The sequence below is a fragment of the Crocodylus porosus genome, unplaced genomic scaffold (genome assembly GCF_001723895.1).
Source record: "Crocodylus porosus isolate Cpor-Errol unplaced genomic scaffold, CroPor_comp1, whole genome shotgun sequence".
In the NCBI taxonomy this organism is placed as follows: Eukaryota; Metazoa; Chordata; order Crocodylia; family Crocodylidae; genus Crocodylus; species Crocodylus porosus.
Genome location: NW_017728910.1, coordinates 22279842 through 22303548, shown reverse-complemented (window position 1 = coordinate 22303548; position 23707 = coordinate 22279842).

The window sequence follows — 23707 nt, the reverse complement described above, 5'->3', positions numbered from 1 at the left end:
TCCCCAGTCTCTGGCGCGCCAAGGCCGAAGTGGGCGCTGGCCCGGGGCTGAGCTCTGCCCTGCTCCCCGTGCTGGTGGGGAAGCTGCATTTCAGCATTGCCTCCACGTCGGTCTCCTATCTGGGTGCAGTCCAGGGCTGGACTGTGCTGCTCCCACACCACCACTCATGTCCAAGGACAGGGGCTTCCAAGAGACCTGGTGAAAGTCCCTGGGCAACGTCCAGGGCAGAAGGCTGGAAGCTGCCCCTGCCAGGCAGTTACATCGATGCCTTTTTGAATTACCCCCCTGAACTACCCTGGGGAGGGCAGAAGTCTCCAGCCTGCAGTTCCTCCAGTCCCCGGGGGCAATGCGAGGCACTGGGGCAGTGTCTTGGTGGGTTTAATCCCCCTCCCCGGTGCTTGTGGTCACTCCCTGACCCCTCTTTCTAGCCCAAAGCCTTTTGCTGCTCTGCCCATGTCCTGGGGGTGGCAGGGGGCTGCAACCAGCATAGGTGCCCACAGCCCAAGTCAGTTGGCCACCAAATGTAGAGGCCAGGCCAGCTTAGGCCTCAGCCCCAGTGGCTATCCAGCACTTGTGCTGAGACTGGGAGAGTCCTGCACGCACCGTCTCCCAGTGCTCATGCTCCTCCCAGGGCACTGGTTCCCTTCCCTGGCCTGGGGGATGGTTACAGGCCTCCCAGCATGTATGGAGGAGAAGGGTCCCAGGTGACGAGGGAGTCTGATAGGAATTTGGACCTTTAATGGCCCTGGAGGATCCGGGCTTAAGCCTGTAGAGTTTCCCTATCGCCTCATCTCGCCCCTTTGTCAGCTCTTCATCCCTCGCTCTGCCGGATGAATATCCTCCCCCCACAGGGCAGAGATGCTGCGTCGCTCCCTCGCCGCATTGCACCAGCTCGGATGCTTTCCAGTCCCACAGCTGTGGCACCAGCATATGGACTGGTCCCCTTCTCTTCCCAGCAGCCCGGCTGTTAGGATGGGCCATAGTCCCTGGATAGCAATAGGGTTTTCGATGGGTGTGAGGGAGCCCGGCCCTGCTCTCAGGAGCTGCTTGGAATTAAACACCGAGCGTGAATGGGGCTGGTGTAGATGGGTGGGGGAGCCGGCGTGAATGGGGCTGGTGTAGATGGGTGGAGGAGCCGGCTGCACTCAGAAAGCAGGCGAGGTGGTGCCGTGGCTGGCCCACTGGTGCAGGAAGGGCAGCAGGACTGGAGGGATGAAGAGGCTCAAGTCCTTCCTCTGGCTTTGGAGCATGTCCAAAGTTGATTCCTCCGGTGAAAAAGTGCCTGGAAAACAAGGCTGCTGGGCGCGCTCCGGATTCCTGAGATAGCGGCGGCCGGAGAGGGCACGCTTATTTACACTGCGGGGCTGAAATGCCGACACGGCACGCAGGGGAAACCCAAGCCGCCCTGCGTTTGCTTAGCAGATAAGAGGGGTCAGGGAAGGCAGGCAGGGGGCTGCTTCATGGTTTGGTTTCCCTCAGCTGGAGGCAGGGCCAGGGCAGAGGGGAGGTGGGCAAGGGGGTTGTAATGAGCAGGGCTGGTGCCAGGGCCCACAGCCCTGGGGTTGCCAGAGCCCGTTCCCCGGACCGCAGGGTTTGGGCTGCTCTTGTTCTCCCTCCAGCTGCCCCTTCTGGTCCCTGCCTCTCCAGTGTCTTGTCCCGTCTCCCCAAACTCACTTCTTGGTCTATAACCTGCTCCCTGCCCTCCACGGGGTGCCCGTGTCCCCCATATCGCCCCTTGGCTTGCGCACCACCCCCATCATCTCTCCTCCCCTATCTGCCCCGCCAGAAACACACCTCTTCTCATCCACCCGTCTCAGGCCGTTCTCACTGCTTAGGAAGCAGCAGTCACAGGGCTGACGAAGCTCGGGCCAGGGTCTTGCTGGAAATATTTAGGTCGGTGATAATATTATTATCCTATTTTATGGCAGGAAATTTAAAGGGCAGAGGCTACAGACAAAGCAGCATCAGAAGCCATCAGCCTGATAAGGCCTGAATTTCCTCTCGTCGCTTGAAAGGCCTCTGGCCTGACAGGATGGCTTTTACAGTGCAGGAGTATGTCTAGATTCACGCAAGCAAGGACTTTCCCAGCCTCCCCTGTAGCCCAGCCCTGACCCATCATTGCCCTGACCTCCCCGGGTCCCTGCACCACACCCACACAAACCCACACCCACATGTGTCTACGTATGTGCATACATACACACGGATGTACATACACCCCCCCCCCCACGGGGGCAGATTTGGGGGCTGCACTTGCACCCTGCATTCATTTCTGCTCCATCCAAAGTTTAAAACCAACTCTCTGGTGGCAGCAGCAGCAGCAGCAGCAGCAGCAGGGTTTCTAGTCGGGCCCTGTTGAGGGAGTTCATCACTCGTTGTGGACCCGATCCCTGCTAAACTCTTCACCTCGCAGGTGTTAATGACCCTGCCTTCTTTTTCATGGGCTTGCTGCTCCACCCATCCAGCTGTCCCTTGGTCTGCAGTCCTGCTGTCTGTGAGCTGCTTCTGGTCTTGAACCTCTTATTTCACAGCCTTGCAGCTTGTTTTTAACTCATCCCAGTGAACTTCTGTTTGTTTTGGCTTCAATCTTAAACAGAATCATCCAGGCCAAGGCCCCCAGCCAAGGAGTAAAGCTTCTGGTTTATTTTTAACTGGAGAAAAATGATGTGTGGTTTATATGCAATGAAAATATATTATATGTGATGGTGCACTTTCCCCTCTGCACCACCCCTCTTTTCAAAATCCTAGATCTGTCCATGCACATATGCACATGTGTTCCTACATGCACACGCATGCACATACAGAGTTTTTCCAGGCAACTTTTGTCAATCAACTCATCAGCTTAGCACCCTCCTCTGGATAAAAATCAGGCAGCTGCTCTCTGGTGGCAGCTCAGGGCTTGGATGATATGTTTATGGGACCCCAGCCTGCTCCCACATTTGCTGCTGAATGGTACCAGCATGGTTGTGGGATGGCCTGAGGGAACGACCCCGTCTCTGTGTGAGAGCATGTTGCCCTCTCCCCCAGGCCAGCCTGGAGCTTGAGGGAGCACAGAGCGGTGGTGGGGGTTTGGGACTGCGACTAAGGGGAGCTGGTACTCTTCTCTGCTACAGACTTCCCCTGTGACCTTGGGCAAATCATTAGGGCCCTGTGCGCCTCAGTCTGTAGAATGGGGTAGCTGCCCTTCCCAGTCTCCGTGGCATTGTGAGGAGGAGCAAGACATGGATATAGGTGTGTTGGGTAGGCCTGAGACAGCCCTAGCCTTGGACAACTAAGTGAATCTATTCTGGAATATATATGTGTGTGTGTGTGGGCAGGGGTGGTGCAAAGAAGGGAGAGTGAAGAAATAGCTCTGGTCTTTCCCAAAGCAAAGCCCCTTCTTTCATGGGCTCTCTGAGTTGGCCTGGCCCTGCAGCTATCTGTGGCAAGAGGTTGGCACTCGAGTGTGTGCAGGGGCAGCGTGTTTGTGTGGGACTTGTGACCTGGGAGCCTGCGATGGGCACCGCTGCTGGCAGAGAGGGGGCAGCCAGTCTGATAGGACAGGCTTGGGCGGGCGGGGAAGGACAGACACCCCTCTCCACCCTGGGGGGCTGGCAAACTTCATTTTTCCTTCCTTCCTTCCTTCCTATCTCTCCTTTGGGAAGTCTGGCTACCCATCCCAGGGCCCTGGGGAGCCTCAAAGGACCCGCCACTGCCCTGTGAGGTGGCAGCCTGGTCCCCCCCTCCCACTCCCATGATGGGAGCAGGGACAGCCTGGTATCAGGAGAGCCCCGTGCATTCCCAGGCCCCGTGGCGCAGGGCCCGGAGGGGAGGCTGGGGGGCACAGCTGCCGTGGGTCGGCACTGGGGCCCATCAGGCCTGGCTGACCCGGGCTCTTGGCTCAGGGGTGCAGGAGTCGGCCTGCAGCTGGACCTGGGCTGTCTCCGACTTCCCCCGGCCACGCTGGTGTGAGGAGGCAGGAAGCCGCTCGGTCAGCGGCTGCCAGGCCAGAAGCCCTGCGTGTAGGGCCGGAGGGCAGGAAGTCAGTATTTTGACAGCCGACGCGCCTGCGTGCTAAGCTGGGAGATGCTCAGGGAAGGGACCGGGCGCCAGCATGTCCGAGCCCTGCCAGTCCGGGCATGGAGGGCGCTGGGGCTCGCCAGGCCCCGCGCTCCTGCTCTGGATGGGCGAGAGGTGCAGATGTTGTGGCCCCTTGGTGCTGCAAAGCTGGGGGCCAGTTCCTTGCCCCGGGGCCTAATCCTGCCCGGGAGGGATCTGATGCCCATGCAGCCCCCGTTGCAGCTGGGAAGCGGGTGGAGGGCGGCGCGGTCGCCAGGACATCGTGCATCCCTCTCTCCTGGAGGGGATGATGGGGAAATTCTCATTGCACGGGCCCCTGGGCCAGGAAGTCGGCGTGGCCTTGACTGAGCCTGGAGGCCCCAAGCAGGAAGCCGGAGAGTGGCTCGACAAACCCCTGCGCAGTCAATCAGGGGCGCAGACGGGTCGTGGGGAGGGCTCGGGAGGAAGCGCAATGCAACACAGCAGGGGCAGCAAGGATCCCGTGGGGAAAGCCCCTCTGCTAAAGCCTTGCTCACAGGAGGGTACTTGTGCGGGTGTTTCTGCCCCGCTCTGGCACACCCCTGGCCCCTCGTCAGTGCTCGGTGCTGGGGGAAGGGGCCACCAGCTCTCCCGGATGACACTGGTTCTTCCTCAGGGCAACTTTCCCGGGCTCATGAGAAACTCGGCTTGGGATGGGAAGGAAAGGCCAAGCCCTTTGGTTTGCAAGCAGGACCCCGAGGACGCCACCCCAGAGGCACAGAGAATTAGCTGAGGCTCTCTTAATCCCTTCCTCCCAGCCAAGCCCACGCGCCTGGGGGCTTTGAGCCAGGATTTCTAGTTGGCCACGTGGTGGGACTGACTCTCTGCACCCGGCATGCCCCACCTTGGTCTCGGCAGCTTTGGCAAAGGGCTCTCCTAATTCATCATGGGGGCAGGCCGTGCTGGGGAATGGGGAGGGGGGAGAAGTAGCCCTGGGCTTTCCCAAAGCAAAGCCCCTTCTCTTTCTGGCTCTCGGCAGTGCCTCTGTGTGGGAGGAGGCTGGTGCCCAAGTCTGTGCCGGTGCCAGCCTGCCTGAGTGCAGTCTGCCCCTGGAGCAGCGCTGCCGGGAGCATGGCCAGGAGCGGGCAGCCGACAGGCTTGGGGGGTGCTGTTCATGGGGGTCCTCATCATCACTAGACCTCTGAGCTACTTAGTGCCCCAGGGGCTCAGCCCCCAGGTCCAGCTGGTCCAGTCTCCTTCCCCCAACACCATGGCACGAGGATGGCACAAGGACCCCAACGCAGGCCCTCCTGGGGGAAGTTCCTGCATCACCCAAGGAGCTCGAGGCTGGTTTGCCCAGAGGCCTGGTAGGGCAGGGGAGCGGCGGCTGCAGAGATGGCAGCTCACAAGTCAGCTCCTATCCCCATGCCCTCATCCCCTGCACCAGGCGGCACCTCCGCCCCCTACGTACAGACCCCACGTCGTGACACCCGGCTGAGAGCAAGGACATTGCCTCCAGCCCAGCCCGGCGAGCCGCGGCATGCGCGGTGCAAGTGCGAGAGGCACCAGGGCTGGGGCCATTGGGGGTCAGGGACAGGGGGAAAGGGTGGGCCTGCCCCCAGGGTGTGAGCTGGGAGGCTGGGGGGGGCACTGAGCTAGACGAACCCGGGGGTGCAGTGCTGTGTTCAGCTCCGTCTCCTTGCTGGGGCTGCCTCTGCCCCCGCTTAGTGAGCGCTGAGCCCTGCCTCCCCTGTGACAGCCGCTGCAGCTCCCCCGCTTGACAGCGCCAGCCCCAAGCCAGGCGCTGGTAGTGACCCCTGGGCCCTGCGTGCCCGCTGGCCAGCACGCTGCCAGCTCCCTGACAGCCGCTGCCCTGGCTCACGGAGCTGTGGCCGCCACGCCGGCGCCCTCCCAGAGCTCTGCCCTGCTCCGGGGACCCGGGACCCGGCTGGAGGGGAGGCAGGGGCTGACAGTGCTCTGCCCAGCCCCCGTCTGAGCCCACGGCGGCACCGGTCGTGCTGTAGCAGCCAACAGCAGCTGGGGAGAGGAGGCGAAGCCCAGAGTCCCCCTGGCTGGAGGGCCAAAGCCTGGGGCAGGCGGATCCTCTGGCCACATCGGCAGCCCCTTGAGCACAGGGCCGAGGCAGGGCCAAGGGGTCCGGAGCGCGTTCACTCTCTGCAGCGGTATCTCAGCCCTGTGCCAAGCCTCAAAGCCTCCCGGGCTGTGCCAGCGCCTCGCTGCTCCCAGCAGAGGCTTTGAAGCTGAGCAGGTTTGCGAGGGAGAGGAGCTGAAATGAAGCCAGGCTGGCAGCCAGCGAGGGAGGGGGTGGGCTGTGGGGGTGTCGGGAGACCGGGGAGGGGCTGCAGCAGCAGGTTGCAAGGCAGGGAGGTGCCCAGGAGCCCCTGCTCTGAGGGGCTGGGCATTGCCAGGGGCCTCCTACTCTGCGGTGCCGAGACCGCCCTGCTCTGTGGCCCTGGGCACTCCTATTTCCCATGGGACTGGGGTCCCCTTGTTCCCAGGGTGCCAGGAACCCCCTGCTCCCACGGTGCCGCCAAGTTACTGGGACCCTCTGCTCCCACGGGGCTGGGACCCCCCACTCCCATGGTCCCCCCACAACCCCCTTCCCGTGGTGCTGGGAGTCCCGCGCTGCCCAGCGGTGGGGTTTCTGGGTGCCCGGTGCTTGGAGGCCTGCAGCCGGCTCTGGCCCAGGCGGTGCTAGGGCGTGATTTATTCTGCAGCTCTCTCGTGCAAGTCTGGCTCGGGCGGCGCAGCGCAGCGAAATGGCTTTGTTTACTTCTGGGATCTCATCCAGAAAGGGAAAGTTCATGGGGCTTCCTGTTGTCACCGCATTTTCTGTTCTTGGACGGTGCTGCTGGGGTGCGCCGACAGCTGGCCCAGACGCTCGCGCCGCGGCCGCCTCCCCTTCCTCTGCCTGATACGGGTCAGGCCGCGGCAGAGCAGTCCTGCTCTCGCTGCCTTCCCTCGCCAGGCCCGGTGACTGCATCTGTTATCTCCTGGGGTCGGATATTGCCCTTAAGCCACTGCCCAGCCCCTCACCTCCTCCCTGAGAAGTCCTCCATGCCCGGATGCCACCGCGCTGGGTGTGACGCAACCCCCCTCCCGCGGACGGACCCCCGTGCCATTGCCTGCCGTGACAGGAGCGTGGCCAGGGGATGGGGGGCTCGGATGCTTGGAAGGAGGGGGAGACCACCAGTTCCTTGGCCAGAGTCCTGGCTGGGGCTGCCCCAGGGACGAAGGTTTACGGGCCGTTGACGCCGGTCCCATGAAACCTGCCGCTGTTTTGGAAATTGGGCTGGAAGCAGAGCCGGGGTGACGGCGATTGATCGCGGCCGCTCCGTCAGGCAGGGGCTCACCCTCGGCCACAGGCTCACCCGGACTCCCACAGGAGCTGCCCGGCTCCCGCGGCCGGCCACGTTGGGGTCTTTTTGCCTCCACTTTCCTGAGCAGGGACCAGGTCAGCCCCCCCACCGGGTCCCCCCAGGCCCCAGAGGAGGCGCACCCAGGCCCAGGGTCAGGGCGGATCTAGTCCGGGAACGTCTGGAGGGGCTGGATGTGTTCAAATCAGCGGGTCCGGACGATCTCCGCCCCCGAGTGCTGAGGGGACTGGCTGTGGTCATTGCGGGACCCCCGGCACGGCTGTACGAGCACTCGTGGGGCTCTGGTGTGGTGCAGGAGGACTGGAAGAGGCCAGTGTGGTTCCCATCTTCAAAACGCGGAGGAAGGAGGACCCGGGGAACTATAGGCCAGTTAGTCTTACCTCGATCCTGGGTGAGCTTTTTGAGAGCGTTATCCTGGCGCATGTCCGCGAGGGGCTGGCAGGGGAGATTATGCTTAGGGGCAACCAGCATGGGTTCATTAGAGGCAGGTCCCGTTAGACCAACCTGGTGGCCTTCTACGACCAGGTCACCAAATCCTTAGCTGCAGGGGTAGCAGTGGACATCGTCTTCGTGGACTTTCAGAAGGCCTTCGACATGGTCTCTCACCCCGCTCCATTAAGAAACTGGGGGACTGTGGTGTCGACACCCGCACAGTCAGATGTGTCGCCAACTGGCTGGAGGGCCGCACCCAGAGAGCGGTGGTGGAACGGTCATGCTCAACCTGGAAGGACGTGGGCAGTGGGGTCCCCCAGGGCTCGGTCCTCGGGCCCGCACTGTTCAACATCTGCATCAGTGACTTGGATGAGGGGGTAAAAAGCACCTTGTTCAAATTTGCTGATGACACTAAGATGTGGGGGGATGTGGGCACGCTAGAAGGGAGCAACAGGCTACAATCAGACCTAGACAGGTTACAGGGGTGGGCGGATGAGAACAGGATGGGATTCAACACTGACAAGTGCAAGGTGCTGCACCTGGGGAGGAAGAGCCAGCACCATACCTACAGGCTGGGAACTCCCTTCTCGTCAGCACAGAGGCAGAAAAGGATCTTGGAGTCATCACTGATGCCAAGATGAACATGGGCCGGCCATGTTCAGCCTCCACAAGAGAAGGCTGAGGGGGGATCTCGTGGCCTGTTACAAACTAGTCAGGGGGGATCAGCAGGCACTGGGGGTCACTGCACCGCCAGGAGTGACCAGGAATAGCAGTCACAAGCTGGCAGAGGGGAGATTCAGACTAGACATCAGGAGGCGCTACTTCACGGTCAGGGCGGCTAGGATCTGGCACCAACTTCCAAGAGAAGTGGTGCTGGCCCCTACCCTGGAGGTCTTTAAGACAGGGCTAGACAATCACCTTGCTGGGGTTGTTTGACCCCAGTGCTTTTTCCTGCCGTGGCAGGGGGTCAGACTTGATGATCTGCTCAGGTCCCTTCCGACTCGACTAACTATGAAACTGTGAAACTATGGAGCTGGGGGGACCACTGACCTGCCTTCCTGGTGCTACCAGGGACTTTGGTGCCAGCCAGTCACTGCCCCTCCATCCGCGTGCACCTCCCTGCCATCCCTTCTCCTGTCTCCCCACAGCTCTTAGCATGGACCAGAGGCTGCATCCTGTCCCATCCCATCCCGTCCCGCGTGTTGCTTGGCCCTTGGCTCCGGTCTCTTGAACGCAGCCTGTGTTTCCTCGTGGGGCCATCTGCCCCAGTGGGGCTGAGCCAGGTGATTTACAACCACCAGCTCCGGCAGGATTGATGTAGGATCCAGCCCGGCTCTGCCTGAGGTGGACTCACAAGTGTGTGCGAGTGTAGTCAGGGTGTGAGCCTTGCACACGCACCTCCTGGGGTGGGGGGAAGAGCTCTGAGACCCAGAAGGGGCCAGGTGCTTCCAGGCATGTTGCACGACTGCATTTGCATGCCCAGACGGGGTCTCAGGTCAGTCAGGGACTGAGGGTGCGGGCCCTGTGCTTTGCTGTTGTGTGCTGACTTCAGGCCCTCTGACTTCAGGCCCTCTGCTCTGCTGGGCTTTCTGCCCCAGAATGACCCCTCTGTGCCCCCCTCATCAGCTCAGAGTGGCACAGGATGGCATTTTTTGCCCCTTCCTCTCTGCTCTCCCAGGAAGCCTTGCTAAAGAGCCCGAACTGGTCCCACTCCCTGCCCCTGACGCTTGTGTGTGCCGGGGCAGCTGGACACCGCTGAATGCCAGGGTCCGGCCCCTCGTCCTCTCTGATGCTGTTGGTGCAGACCGGGATTAAGAGACCAGGAGGAGCAGGGGGCTGTGTCATGCTTCCTTTGCTCGTGTGGGCCCAGGCAAAGAGCAAATGAAGAGTGGCAGGCGCTTGTCCGAGAACCGAGCCGGGGTCGATCCAGAGGGGGTGCAGCCGGGTGGCTGCACCTCCCCTTCTAGACCGAGCCTCTGGGGACTTAACAAAAGTCCCTGCAAAGCCTGAGCTCCAGGGCAGCCTCTGAGCTGCAAGAGTCATGGTGCCAGAGGGGCTGGGTGGAGGCCCTGCCTTTGCCCCACGTTGGCAGCATCTGCTCGGATGTCCCAAAGGGGGACGCAGCCAGCGTGGGAGGAAGGTGGGTGGATCCAGCAGGGCTGAGATGGGGTGTTTCCTCGTACCTGCCTGGGCCCAACAGGGCAGGGTGGGCACAGCCGTGGGAGCAGAGCCACAGACAGCTGGTACGTGGCGGAGGCCAAGCCCAGGCCCCCATAACAGCAGGGAACGGGGGCACCTGGCACGTTCTGGCCCCACAGCCCTCGGCTCTCAGGTCCCCATTACAGCCCTCTCATGAGGGATGGTGCCGGACCAGCTTTCCTGCCCATGCTCAGCCCCTGTCTGTCTCCAGGCTGGCACATGAAAGGCATCTGCTCCTTCGGGCGAGGCTGCCAGTGCCAGCGGTGGGCAGAGGAAGAGGGAAGTGGTCAGCAGGTGCCCGGTGCTCCCAGGCTTATTTGAGAGAATCCCTTTTCTCAGCCCTTTCAGTGCCGGTAATTGGACAGCAGGCGCGGCCGCCCCAGCAAGACGCAGCGCTAACAGCTCTGCAGGCTGTCGGTCGAGTGGAAATGCTGGTCCATGCACAGGCCTGGCAGCCTGGGCCTGGCACTGCCCTTGCTCCCTGCTCACCTCAGCCCTCTCTCTGCCCAGCAGTGCCCCTGCACTTCACTCCCCCAGGACTCGGGTCTGGTGCCCCTGCCACAGACATATGCACACGTGCATACATGCCAGAGATGCACGGACTGGCAAAGCACAGAGGAACACGCTGCACTTACACACACACACCGGGCAAACATGATCACACGCCACGTGCACACACCAGAGTCACACCTAGCACAGCTGTCAACATGAAAACAGCACAGATGCCCTTACCAGGCGTCTCAGAGACGCACACAAATACGCTTGTACAGGATACAGACACATGGTGCAGCATGCACACGCATACCTACCCCAGACATGCATGTGGTGTGTACATCACAGAAAACACACTTTACACCTCACGCAGAAACCCAAATACCATGGGCACACGTGAAGACACCAAGACCCTTACGGAGGCACATTTCACAGTGACAGACACACGCCACAGAGACCCAGGCACGTGCCACAAAGGCACACGGGCCACAGTCACACACTCCACGGGTACACAGACACACACCCACGACACTGATGGACATGCGCGCACAGTAGCACAGACATGCACACATCATGGAGGCACCCGTGCCATATGCCAGATAGTCTTTACCGGGGTGTTGAAGCAGCCCTGAGCTCTCTCTTGTGGGGCACAGTGTCTGTGTCCAGGGAGGGGGGTCACACCTGCCCCTTTCATGCAGGTTGCCCCTCAAACTGCTCTTGTTGAAGGACTCTGGGCTCTGTTTGCTGGGCAAGACTCTCCCCCCCTCCCCGAAAGGCGAGTCCTGAACTACAGGCCTGGCAGGCATCATCTGGTCCAACTTGTGCAGGCCACTGCCCACCCAGCCACTGCTTGAGTCCTCCATGGACAGGACGTGGCATAGTGCCCTGGCACGAGCATGTCATCGAGGTGGGATGCAGAGGGGATCTGCCAGCTGCTTTGAGAAAGGACCCAGCACCATTCATAGGATGTACCTGGGATATGGCAGCTGACCATGATGCAAGGCAAAGGCCTCATGGCGAGGAGCAGAGCTGTGGGTGACCCATGCCCTGCTGCCTGGCCGTGGCATGCAGCAAGTACCTGCCAGGCAGACAGCCGACGGACAAGGCAGACGTCTGGTGGAGCAGGGGGCACCCTCTCTCCAGGCGAACTCACACCTGCTTTGTCTTGGGCGCTGCTGTGCCTGGCAGAAACTACATGAGCCAAAGGTTTGGGTCTCTCTGCTGTAACCCTAATGCCCCCAGCTTCTCCCTGGGGATCACCCCCTGGGTCCTGTTTTCTCTTTTGTTGTTCCCTGTAATTTATTGGTGTTTTTAAGGCGCTGGTCACCCTACCCAGTGGCGGCCCTGTGGCGGTTTTAGGCTTTTAGCTTTTTTACACTTTTAAGCTTTTAGCCTTTTAGAAAACCGCCAGAACGACATCATGCGCCGGATGCCGACGAGATACCCCAATCCAGACTGTTTTTAGTTGATGCCTTCTGGTGCTGGTCGTCCTTCACCGCAACAACATGCACGACTGACGACGATGACCAGTGGGACCCACCCCTTCGGGGGTGGTTTTAACATCGGATGCCTCCCCGCATCCCATCGGGGGTGTGGGGGCTGCGTTCACTGCCGGCCGCCATCCGCAGGCGGCCCACAGGGTCTGGTGGCCTTTGCCGCCTGACTGCGGAGACATCAAATAGTCCCTGGCTCCTTGCAGTGCTGGGTTTCACCGGGGCGCTCGGTAAGGGCTGCTGTGCTGAGTTGAGGAAACCTGCTCCCACTCTGAGCCTTCCCCTCCGCCCCCTGGGTCCCCTGACCAGCAATGCTCAGCCCTGGGTGCCTTGAGATCCTTCCAAGGGTGGCACAGGGCTCCACACACTTAGTGGTGCAAACACACACTAGATACACGCTGAGATTTCCCACAGGAATCCAGAGCGTTAAAAAACCCCCGCCCTGCTGTGGACTTCCAGAGCTCTTCGCAACAGAAGAATTGCTCTAATGTTTTCCTGTAGTCAAGAAACAAGCACAGGCAACGAGCTGGCATTTTCCCAGGGCACGCCCTGACCTGAGCACTGCTGCCCTAGACTGCAAGGGTCTTTGCTCCTGGCCCCCAGCTGGCACACCAAATGCCCTTGTCAGGCACAGGAGAGGGGGCTGGGAGCTGCCCCAGTGCGGTGTGGGGTAATCGTGCGGGGAACAGAAACCTGCCCAGCTGGTAGAAAACTCATGCAGAAGGTGCCCTGGTCCAGCTGAAATCTGATGCCCAGGGCACAAGCTGCATGAGGATCCCTGGACCACAGATTTTGCTGTGGAGTGGCCTGAGCTCCGGGGGTGCCCAGGTTGGGGGAGGCCCTGTTTGGGTGCAGGGCCTTGTCCTGGCTCCAGGCATGGCAAAGCCCGTGCCAAGGACGGAGCCGTGGCCTGAACAGTCCTGGTGCATGCAACAAGAGAGAGGTGTGCAATGCACGGGGGTGTCAGGGACAGGCTGGGATGCCTGTGCTGGACTGGGGCAGACGGTGTCTGTTAGCATGGGGTTGTTGAGCACTGAGAGCAGTGTGCAGTAGTGGGTAGCTACTGCGTGCCAGGCTGAGAGGTGTTGTTTGCCTGTGTCTGAGTGCTGGTTCGAGCACCGGCTGTGTGCAGTTCTGGAGTGATGGGCCGTGCATCGGAGCTGGCTGTGTGGTGCTGAGTGTTGCTGGCTGTGTGTCAGGCTGTGAGTTAGGTGCTGGTTGTCTGTGACTGGGGAGTGTGTTATGGCTTGTCTTTTTGTAGATAGTGAGTGCTGGTGGTTATGAGTGTTTGCCTGAGTGTTATGTGCTGCCTTTGGGTGCTTAGGAGTGTTGGTCTGTGTGTGGGTTGTGAGTGCTGTTAGTTGCTGTCTGTGTGTGGTTATGAATGCTGGTGGGTCTGAGTGTTGAGCTGTGTCTGTTCATTGCTGCGCTGTATGCTAGGTGTTGTTTCTGTGTGATTATTTAGCACTGGTCTGCCTGTGTGGCTACTGGCTAGTATGTTCAGTGTTCGGCTGTTTGTTAAGTGCTGGCTGTGTGTGTGTGTGAGGGGGTGTCTCTGTGTGGTTCTGAGTGTTGGTGGCTCTGGGTGGCAGGCTGTTTCAGGTGTTGTCCGTGTGTAGTTCTGAGTGTCAGGCTGTGTGTCAGGTGCTGGCCGGGCGGGGTTATGTGTGTTGGGCTCTGTGTTAGGCACTGGCTGTGTATAGCTATGTGTGTTGGACTGAGTGTAAGGTGTTATCTGTGCATAGTTCTGAGTGTCAGGCTGTGTTAGTTGTTGTCTGATTGTGTGTGTGTTGGGCTGTGTGTTAGGTGCTGACTGTATGTGGTTATGTGTGTCAGGATGTGTGCTAGGTGTGGTCTGAGGGTAGTTCTGAGTGTCGGGTTGTGTGTTAGGTGCCAGTTGTGCATGGCTATGTGTGTTGGGAGGACTGTTAGGTGTTGTCTGTGTGTAGTTCTGAGTGGCAGGCTGTGTTAATTGTTGTCCATCTGATTGTGTGTGTTGGGCTGTGTGCTAGGTGCTGGCTGTATGTGGTTATGTGTGTCAGGCTGTGTGTTAGGTGTTGTCTGAGTGTAGTTCTGAGTGTCGGGTTGTGTGTCAGGTGCTGGCTGTGCATGGTTATGTGCGTTGGGCTGTGTTTGGTGTTGTCTGTGCGTGACTCTATGTGTTAGCTGTGGGCTGTGTGGTCAGCTGGTGCTGGACAGGCGTGCTACTTTGGCACTGATGTCCAGTTCTGGGGCTGGGGGAGTTAGGTCGTGTGGGTGTGAGCTCTGTTGACTTGTGCAGGTGTTTGTGTGAGGCAGCACATCTCCTGGGCCATGCCAACTATCCAGGCTGTGTCTGGTGGCAGGATGGGGTGGACAGCGTGGTGGTTGGGGGCTGCATGTTCGTGTGAGGGGGTCTAGACGGTGTGTGGCTGTGCCCACGTGCTGGTGGGGGCATCGCTGGGGGTTGCCGAGGGGCCTCTAAGCCACTCTCAGCTCCCTCGGGCCGGCGCAGGGAGGTCCGTGGTCAGGCTGCAGCAGTGCCAGCCACACAACCAGCCCAGGCGCTAACTCTGGCTGCACAAAAGCAGAGCCCGCTCCTCCCAGCCCCTGCTTTAAATCACTCTTCCCAGCCAGGGGCTGGAGGGCCTGAGCGCCTCATGCCCATAAAAAGGGCAGTAATGTGCGGCCTGGAATAAATGAAATATTTAATGTAAGCTGTAAAACCGTGTGAGGCCATTAGTGGCAGCTCCATAAAGATCCAGGGGGCCTGTCCACTCCAGGCTTGAGGAGGGGCAGCCTGGGAAAGCCGGGGCTGGGGATGGACACCAAAGGAAACAGGGGGTTTCATTGCAGCAAGGAGGGAGCCATAAATCTCCGGTGAAGGTCAGGGCGGGAGAGGGCGGAGGCGCAGCTACAGCCCCCAGGGCTCGCTGGCACAGAGGGCTTAACAGACGGGCACTGGGGCTGGCCGTGCCCTCCACCCCGCATTGTCTGTGGGACAACGCTGGTGTCCAGCGGAGAGGAGTCCTGTCCACTTCCCAGGAAGGACTGCAGCTACCCCTGGGCCACGAGGGAGGTCCGGCTCCGGGTGACTTACAGCCCCTGACCCACAGGTGACTCCTGCACCTGAGGCCCTGGGGCTTCCTGCCCATTGTGTGATGGCCGGAGCCTCCCCTCGGCGCTGACAGCAGCCCCCGGCAGATAAATAAGGCAAACACAGAGTCCTCCTGGCGGCGAGGACATAGCTGCTGAGGACACAGCTGGGGCAGAGGGGAAGAGCAGGGCAGCAAGTTGGGCAGGGGCTGTACAGCCCCCGTCTCCCCAAATGGCCTGCGGGGCTCAGGGGCAGAGTAACCCCAGGCCGACGGACGACGGGCACAGTAGGACACAAGGGAGCAAGGTGCTAGGTGACCCCAGCCCCGTATATAGCGGAGGGAGACTAGCCATCGGCTACCCCCACAGGCACCCGTTACCTGCATGCACCAGGCTGGGTGCCGCCCAGCCCCTGTCTGGGGCAGGAAACGGAAAGGAAGGGTGATTGCATGGAGACCTGGGTGCTAGGTGGTGCCGAGGGGGGAGCAGGCCCCAGTTCTGTGCCCCCCTTGCCCTCTGGCGTGGCTGTCCCCAGCTCTTCCACCGCCCGGAGCTGGTCTTTGGGTGGGTGGGGACAAGGCCAGCCCCCCCTCGCTCTGCTGTTTCCCATTCACACCAGCTGGCCCCTCTGCTCCAGAGGAGTTTAAGAGCCAGGAAGAATTTTAAATGCATTGAACTTTGCCCCTTCCTTGCCTGCAGAAGGGAAGCGAGTCCTTGAGCTGCCCCCAGCCCAGGGGAGGGGAGTGGGTGGGGGAGGGGGCAGCCGGGCAGCAAGGAAAGCTTGTATACAGCCCCAGCCTGGGGGGGTGAGGGGGATGCCCAACTTCTTTGTCCCTGGGGGGGGGAAGGCAGAGTGGGGAGGGGGTCAGCAGCTCAGTCCAGACCACAGCGGAGTCTCCCAGGGAGGGGACACGGTCTCCAGCATCCTTTTGCCCTGCCCTGTGGTGTCTTCCCCACTCCAGCAGCGGGAGAGGAAGGGGCTGTGGGTCCGGGCGAGGGGGCGGCTGGTCCAGCCCCCGGGCCACTGCACCCGGGCCCAGAGCAGGGCATGCTCCCCCGTGGCCCCAGCCACGCAGCTGCCCCCAGGACCCCGGCTCCCCTCTGGAGCTGGCTCAGGCATCTGCCCAGCATCACCGGCTGGGCCCCCATTTGGCCATGCAGGTGCCTGCCCTCCTGACAGTCCCCCCATCAGGGCCCTGGGGGCACACGGGCAAGAGGAGAGGGCAGGCAGGGTCGGGGCTGCCCCAACGCTGCTGCCCGGGCACTGCCATCCGGGCTGCCAGCTGCAGAGAGGCAGGGGCAGCCCCTCTCAGGTGGCAGGCGCCCCCCACTCCCGGCTGTCAGCTGTCAGGGAGTCACTGCATTTCCAATTACCAGCCCCTTCCCTCTGGCGCACGCCGAGGCCTTCACACTCAGCCGCGCTATCGATTAGACGCTGCTTTCCCTTCCCACCGGGGCCGGGAGCCGAGGCGGTTCCAGCTCCTCTCGCCCGGCCGGCTGGAGCGCCCGAGCCGGCTGCCCCCGCCCGCCTGGCTCCCCCATGCCCGCAAGGATTGACGGATGAATTTAGGATGCCGCTCAGCTGGAACTGACGTGCCTTCTGGGACCCTGCACGCGGGGAGGCTTGTTACCCAGGCTGCTGTCAGGGCGCCGGGCCCAGCGGCTGTCAGGGCGCGTGGGAGGGGAGCCAGGCCAGGGCAGGGGGGCAGGCTGGCAGCCCCCCCAGGCACAGCCCACAGCCCCCCGTCTCGCCTGGTCTGTGCCCCATAGCAGACAGAGTGACTGTGTGCGCGCGTGTGTGTAAGCATGCATGTAGCACAGGGGTTGGTATGGTTGCATGGGGATGTGCAGTGGTGTGTGGGTGTGTAAGCATGTGCACATGTAGCACAGGGGTTGGCAAAGTTGCCTGGGGACATGCAGGCCTGCATGGGGAGCACTGACGGGGGAGGGGTGTGTGTGTAGGCATGTGCACATGTAGCACACGGGTTGGCAAAGTTGCCTGGGGACATGCAGGCCTGCATGGGGAGCACCAGCAGTGGGGGGTGTGTGTGTGTGCGCGTGTGTGCGCACAAGCAATTCTGCCCTCCTCCTCCAGCACCTCAGTGCTCTGCCTTCCCTCTGATGTGCCCTTCATGGCTAGCTGTGGTCTCCCCTAGCGCTAGGACCCTCTGTGTATGTGTGTGCACGTGTGTGTGTGTGTATGGGGGGAGGTGCATGTGTGTGGTTGCATATATGTGCATGCATGTGTATGTGTGTGGCTGTGTGTGTGTGTGTGTGTGTGGAGGGTGCATATGGGTACATATGTGCGTGGGTACGTGTGTGTAAGAGTAGGTGCTTATGTGTGTGGGTATGTGCATGGATGTGCAATGGGGCATCCTTGCCCCGGGATCGGAGGGAGCCTTGGCAGCGCGGGCCGCGGCGGACTTCCCCTCCCCTTGTTGCTGGCAGGTTACGGGCTCCTGGCAGCCCCTGCTCCAGCCTCCTGCTCGATGGGGCTGGAATTATTACAGTGTAATTAAAAACGCAATTAAGCGCTGCCACTTAGCAGAAAAGTCATACAGTTTGGGGATAATTATCTGACAATATAACAAGTTGCACAACATTAATCAGGCGCTGATCTGCTCCAGCAGCTGTGCATCCCGCTCCGGCCCGCGCGCCTAATAGCCTTGTTTAGGAGACAGCCATAAATCAGGCTCTTACTAGGGCCCTGGCGCGGCGTGCACTGCCCATTGGCACAGCCGTGTCCCAGCCCTGCCTCTGCCCAGCTCTTCCCTTGGGAAGGAGTGGAGTGTTTCCCTCCGGGATCTGCCAAAACCAGCACTGGGCTCAGAAATAAAGCGATGCCGCTCTGTCGCTTCATCCTCGGCTTAGGGATGGGAGTGATGGAGGCTTCAAGGAGGCAGGGAGTTGCTCCCTGCTGAGATAAAGGGGCACAGGGCTGTGCCAGGGGCCTCCTCTGGGTAAGCATGATGGGCACCGTAGCACAGTCCCTGCTCACACCCCACCTCTGACTCCTGCCAGCTTCAGGCGCGTGTAAGACAAGACACGTGGCACTAGCATGTGCCCCTGCAACCCACATGCCGTAACCCGGGGTCCCACAGCATCCCACACCAGCTTCCTTCTTCCAGCCAGTGGAGAGGAGGCACTGTCCACCCTGGCTCGCCTCTGCCACCTGCCTCACGCTGCACTCGACACCCAGCGCCAGGGAAGCTCCTGCCAGGCCTGAACCCCAGCCGCGTCAGGCCCCGGCTCCCAGCACCGAGGCAGTGGAGCTGTCCGGACGCGTCTGCTGGCGGCTGGGTGATTCATGGCCTGTGGCGGCGTGCGGGCGAGCTGGGAGGCTGGTGCGAGGCGGGCAGCGCAACGGCCCCAGAGATCATTTGTGAACTCGGTGCTTCCCCATGCGGAGTCCATAAAGAGCGGGATGAGGCGTGGCGGCTGGGCCGCGGGGCAGGGAAGGGGTTCGCTTTCTGCTGTTTGATAGCTGCAGGGGAGGCGTGTTGCTGCCCGGTGTGGTGCCAAGGACCAGGGCGGCCCCCTCATCTCAGTGCGACTCCCAGCTCCAGGGTAGGGGCTGCAACACAGACACTGCAAGCCACTGGGCTTGGGCAGAGAGGCCTCCCCCACTGCCTGCCCCAGGCCTGTGGGCTCCCAGGAAGGAGCCTGTGTGCCCAGGGGGTGCCCAGCACCTCATGGCACCCCACACTTTCCTGGGGACCATCACTGCACCCCAGAGCCCAGCTGGGCCCTCGCTGCTGCCTGGCTGGGCAGGACCCCCAAAGTACTCTGGCTCCCTCCATGCTCCAGCTGTGGGGAACCGCCTCCATGGACCACTCCAGCTGTGGTCCCGCACATAGGCAGCCTGCGGGCCCAGCGGCTACCCATCACCCTGTCCCCCGCTCCCCACCTGCCGAGCACCCCGGGCCAACCTGCACCCTCTGCCCTGCACCCTCCTGGCCCCTTCCAGGGGGGTTATATGGCTTCAGTCTCCCCCGGCCCCAGTCTGCGGTAGCAGGGGGCTCCAGCCATCTCTTCCACAGGACAGCTGCTATTGCAATGCCCGTGGGGCCTCTCCTGTGACGTCCAAGAGGTTTCATGGGGGGGATCCATACTGTCTGCGCCAACCCACGCTCTGGCCAATGCATGCACTGCGGGGACCAGGTCGGCCGAGGGGAAAGGCCGTTGCTGGCCGTGTCCCACTCTGCTCGGAGGTGTAGCGCTCAGGCCGGGGGAGCCAAGGAAGCCACCTGGGCTCCAGCAATGGGGGCTCCACCGGCCAGGCCCCGCGGCGGGGGGTGCCCTCCCATCCCTGTGGCCAGCAGGGGCCGGGAAGGGGACCGAGGCGATCGCGCCCTCGCTGGGAGCAACGGGCTGCAGACTGAACAGGCTTGGAAGGACATCAATTAGCCAGCGAATTAATGAGTATTTATGGCTTAAATTTGCCTGCGCTAATGAAGTCCTTGTGTTGCAATAACATCGGGGCTGGAGTGGACCCCCCCACAGCCCCCCCATGCACACACCTCTGCTCCCCCCACTCCCGCCGTTGCCATGGCAGCATCCAGGAGACACCACTTGTGCTGCTTCCACGTCTCCTTAAAGGGCCACGGGCCTGGGCCGGCATCCTCCCCTCCGGGGGGGCATTTGTGGGCAGGGGCTGGGGGAGCCGGTGTGTATCAGGCCACGCTCCAGCGCCTCTCCCCGCACTCCTCCGCCAGGGAGCCGGGCACATCTCCTTTGCTGGATGGGGGGCAGGTTTTGCAGGGCTGGCCCCCCCTTTCCCAGGGAATCATGCCCAGCACATGTAGCCCTGCCCTGGCAGTGCCCGAGTCCTGACAGCATTGGCCTCTCAGGGGCACCCCCAGCACCTTAGGGGCTGTGCAGTGGTCCCTGGCTGGGGGGTGTTGCTTTGAGTCACCCCCCACGAACCCACCCCATCACTGCTGAGCCGGCCCTGGGCTAGAGGCTCAGCATGGCGGCGCATGCAAGACAACCCCCTGCCCCCATTCCTCTGCTGTTCCTCCTCCCTCTCCCCAGCCCCCCGCCCCCTCCTTTCAAGCATCGCTCCCCCCACCCCTGCAGCTGGGGTTCCCATTACGGCTCTGGCTTCCAAGAGCCGGAGATGAAAGGCAGAGATTGTCTCTTTTGTTCGGTGCAGTCCTTGCCCCGCTCTCAGGCCCGAGAGAGGGAACCCGCCAGAAAGGAAACCAGAGGCTTAGCACATTCATTTCTCCCCTAATTTGCCAGTTCTGCCATGAAATCCCATTACAAAGGGCTTAGCGGCTGCGTGGAGGGGAAGGTCACCCCCGGGGGCCCGGGAGATTTACTTGGCAGAAAGGTGCTAGAAAAGAGCAACCCACGCTCCTCCAGCCGGAGACCCTCCCCTGCCTGGCCCACCACCCCCAGACACAGGCATTAACCCGGGATTAGGTGTCACACACACACTCCCCTGGCAGGGTCCCCCCGAGCCTGCCTTGCTGGGGTGGGGGGCTGAGCCCAGACTCAGCCCTCTCCGGAGCTCCCTGCTGGCCATCCCATGCCCGGGGTCCCCCCACGGCCACACCTGCTCCGTGGCTACTGCACAGAGCACCAGCCACCCCCTCTCAGGGCTCTGCAGGGGCCCAGCGTGGGACCATCTCTGGACCAGCACAGCCTTTTCCATCCCGGCCTCACAAGGGCTGGAGAGAGAGTGGGGTGGTGTGGGCCTGCGATGCACACTTGTGTCTGGAAGATGGGGCAGAGGGTCCGTGCCTCCAGCCCCCCTCCTCTGGTCACTGCCGATTCCCCCGTACCGATCCAGGCTGCAGCATTCGCTGGGGGAAGTGATGCAGCAGAACTAAGCGCCAGGCTGAATTTGGGGCCCGTGGGGCCCCTGGGCTCTTGTCGAGCGGCAGGCAGGGAGTTCCCCAGCCTTGCCCCAGCACGGCAGCACCCCCTGCTGGCTGCGCAGGCCACTGTGCGAGTGGGGTAGAGCAGGCCTGGGGGCGTTTGGATGGAGGCTGAGGGCACCAGAGCGGGTCCCGTGGATCTGGGACATGGCCGGGCAGGGGGTGGGGGACGGGGCCCAGTGCCCATGTGGCAGCAGGCGGGCAGCTCTAATCTGCGCCAGCGGGGCTGCTCCAGGGCCACGGCTTTGCCCCCCACTGCGGTGCATGCACAGGCGGGACCATGTGGGGCTCAGGGATGCGGCACCGTGGCTGCGTCTGTATCCAGGGGAGTAGGCACAGACCCTGGCATGGGTTTGCTGCAGCTTCCTAGGCCCCCACAGCTCTGAGGAGAAAAGGCTGGCACTGATGCTGCCATCTCGGGGCGGGCATCCCTGGCCCCTCACAGGGAAGGCAAATTCCTCCAAGTGCTTCTGCCTTAGCCTCTCTGTGCACGCTCCATGGGGCCAGGCGTTGCATGGGCACGGCGGGGAGGCAGCCACAGCCCCCAGGCATGAGAGGTGGCCTCCTTCCTTGCCTGGTACTCCCTGGAGGAGCCCACACGCTTGGGATGAATGTGAAGCTGGAAAGAAGGGGGCAGCGGTGAGGCTGATGCGGTGCGGAGGCAGTAACGAGGCTGTGGCTTGGGATCCACACCTGGGGGGAGCGAGCAGGGGAGGGGGCCGTCAGGCATCCTGGGACTGGCCGTGCAGGCAGGGCTGCCACTGCCCGAGCCACGCGACAGCAATCTCGCCTCCTCCGAGGTGCGTCGTGGGGCAGAAGCCAAGACCACCCCCTGCTTCGCTCAGCCCCGAGGGCCGCCGGACCTCACGCTCCAGCCAAGGAAACTGGATGGAAATCGAACCGCAAGCGAAGGTTACGTCCAGGCTGGGCCAGTAGCGACTCTCCCTTAATGACTCTCCAGCTCGTCACAGCAGCTGAGCCAGCTGCGACCCGGCTAAAGCCCATCCCTGCGACTCCCCTTGGCTTTGTCATCGAGACCGACGGCGCAGGGAGGCAGCTGGACAGATAGCTGACAAGCTTGCAGGGTGTCTGGGAGGGGGACTTGTGGAGACCCCCACTCTCCTGAGCAGACCAGTTCAGGGAGGCAGCTGGGAGCTACTGAGCACCCAGCACGGCCCCCGGCTGGGGACAGCTCTGAGCTTCTAGCTAAAAAGGCAACTAAAACTGGGATCTACAGCGACGCCTTGGATCTATGTAGAGCTGCAAAATGTCACGTTCCCAGAGGCAAAGTGAGTCCCAAGTCACTGGGGATGGTCCTGGGCACTAGCCACAGGGCGGGCTAGATCATAGATCACAGGGCATAGATCAGCCCAGCGCCACTCGCTGCAGCAGCACCGGGGATTTTACACCTGCCGAGGAGCTGATCCCACGGGTATAAGCTACAATGGTTGCAACGGCTTCATCCGCAAGCTGCAGCACCACCGCCCCTGCCTGCTGCTGGCCTGGCATGGATGGAGCCTGGTCGGCTAATGCCCTGCAGGGAGGGCCAGCCATGCCCGAGCGGGGCAGATCCACTCACCCGTTGCCTTTGTCTCAACCTGCTAAGCAAGGCACAGAGACCCTGGCCACGACCCTGGGATCCGGCCTTTGAGGCTGAAGGTGCTGAATGGGGTGCCCCAGGCAGGGCAGGAAACAGCTCTGTGCCTCGGGGAGGGCGGCACACCCCCGAGCAGACCCAGGACCCGCCAGAGACCCGCTGGACTGGGTCACAAAAACACGGCCAGAAGTGCGGGTCTCCCCCGAGAGCTCACGGGCGGGCCGGGGTGCTCAGGCGAGGTGCAGGCATGTGCACGGGTGCACGTGAGGGTGGAGGGGATCAGGCCAGCGTGCGAGGCTGCCGAGCGGGCATACGTGTGTGTGCACCACCACGCACAAGAGAGCACTCCCAGACACCCGGCGGGGGAGGTGTTGCCCCCCTGGCTGCGGGCTGGGCTGTCTGCGCGGACCCCTGAGCCCTCCTTTGTCTCCGCTGGGAGGTGATGAGCAGGAGGCGGGGGGAGCCGGGGGAGCCTGAATGAGCCCCAGGCACAGAAAGGCGGCTTGGCGTTCCTCACCCATTCAGAGCAGTGAAAGGAGCAGGGACGTGCCGGCTAGGAAGCCCGCCCAGGCGCAGAGCCGCCCGCCGGGGCGAGGGCGAGGCCCTCGGAGGCCACTCGACTGTGTTTGCAAATACTGGAGGCCACTTGCGGCTGGGGCTGGTGGGGAGCCCGCAGGCTCTGGCTCTTCCCAGCGGCCCCCTGGCAGCCGCCTTCGGCAGCCAAGTGAGCAAAGGCCGGGCTCGCGGTGCAGCGCTGCCCCGCCGGGGGAGGCTGGCGGTGCAGACGTTGCGGGCACTGCCGGACCCTGGCCCGCGTATCCCGACGCGCCCGGGCAGGCCTGCAGCGCGGCGGTGGGGCCGTGGCGCCCCGTCTCCCCACCAGCCGTGGCACGGTGGCAGGCTGGGCTGGCCCACGCTGCAAAGGGGCTTTGTTCCCGAGAGCGGGCCCGGGCTCCCTGTGTCTCGGCAGCCAGGGGAGCGGGGCGCGCCGCGCAGGAATGTCCCCGCTGAATGCGCCCGGCCCCGTGCCTGACAAGCCTGAAATCGAGCTGTCAGTTCCCGTCTGGACAGCCCTTCACCCCCATTCGCTCTGCCTTGTTAGGCTCCCCTCCGCATTCATCT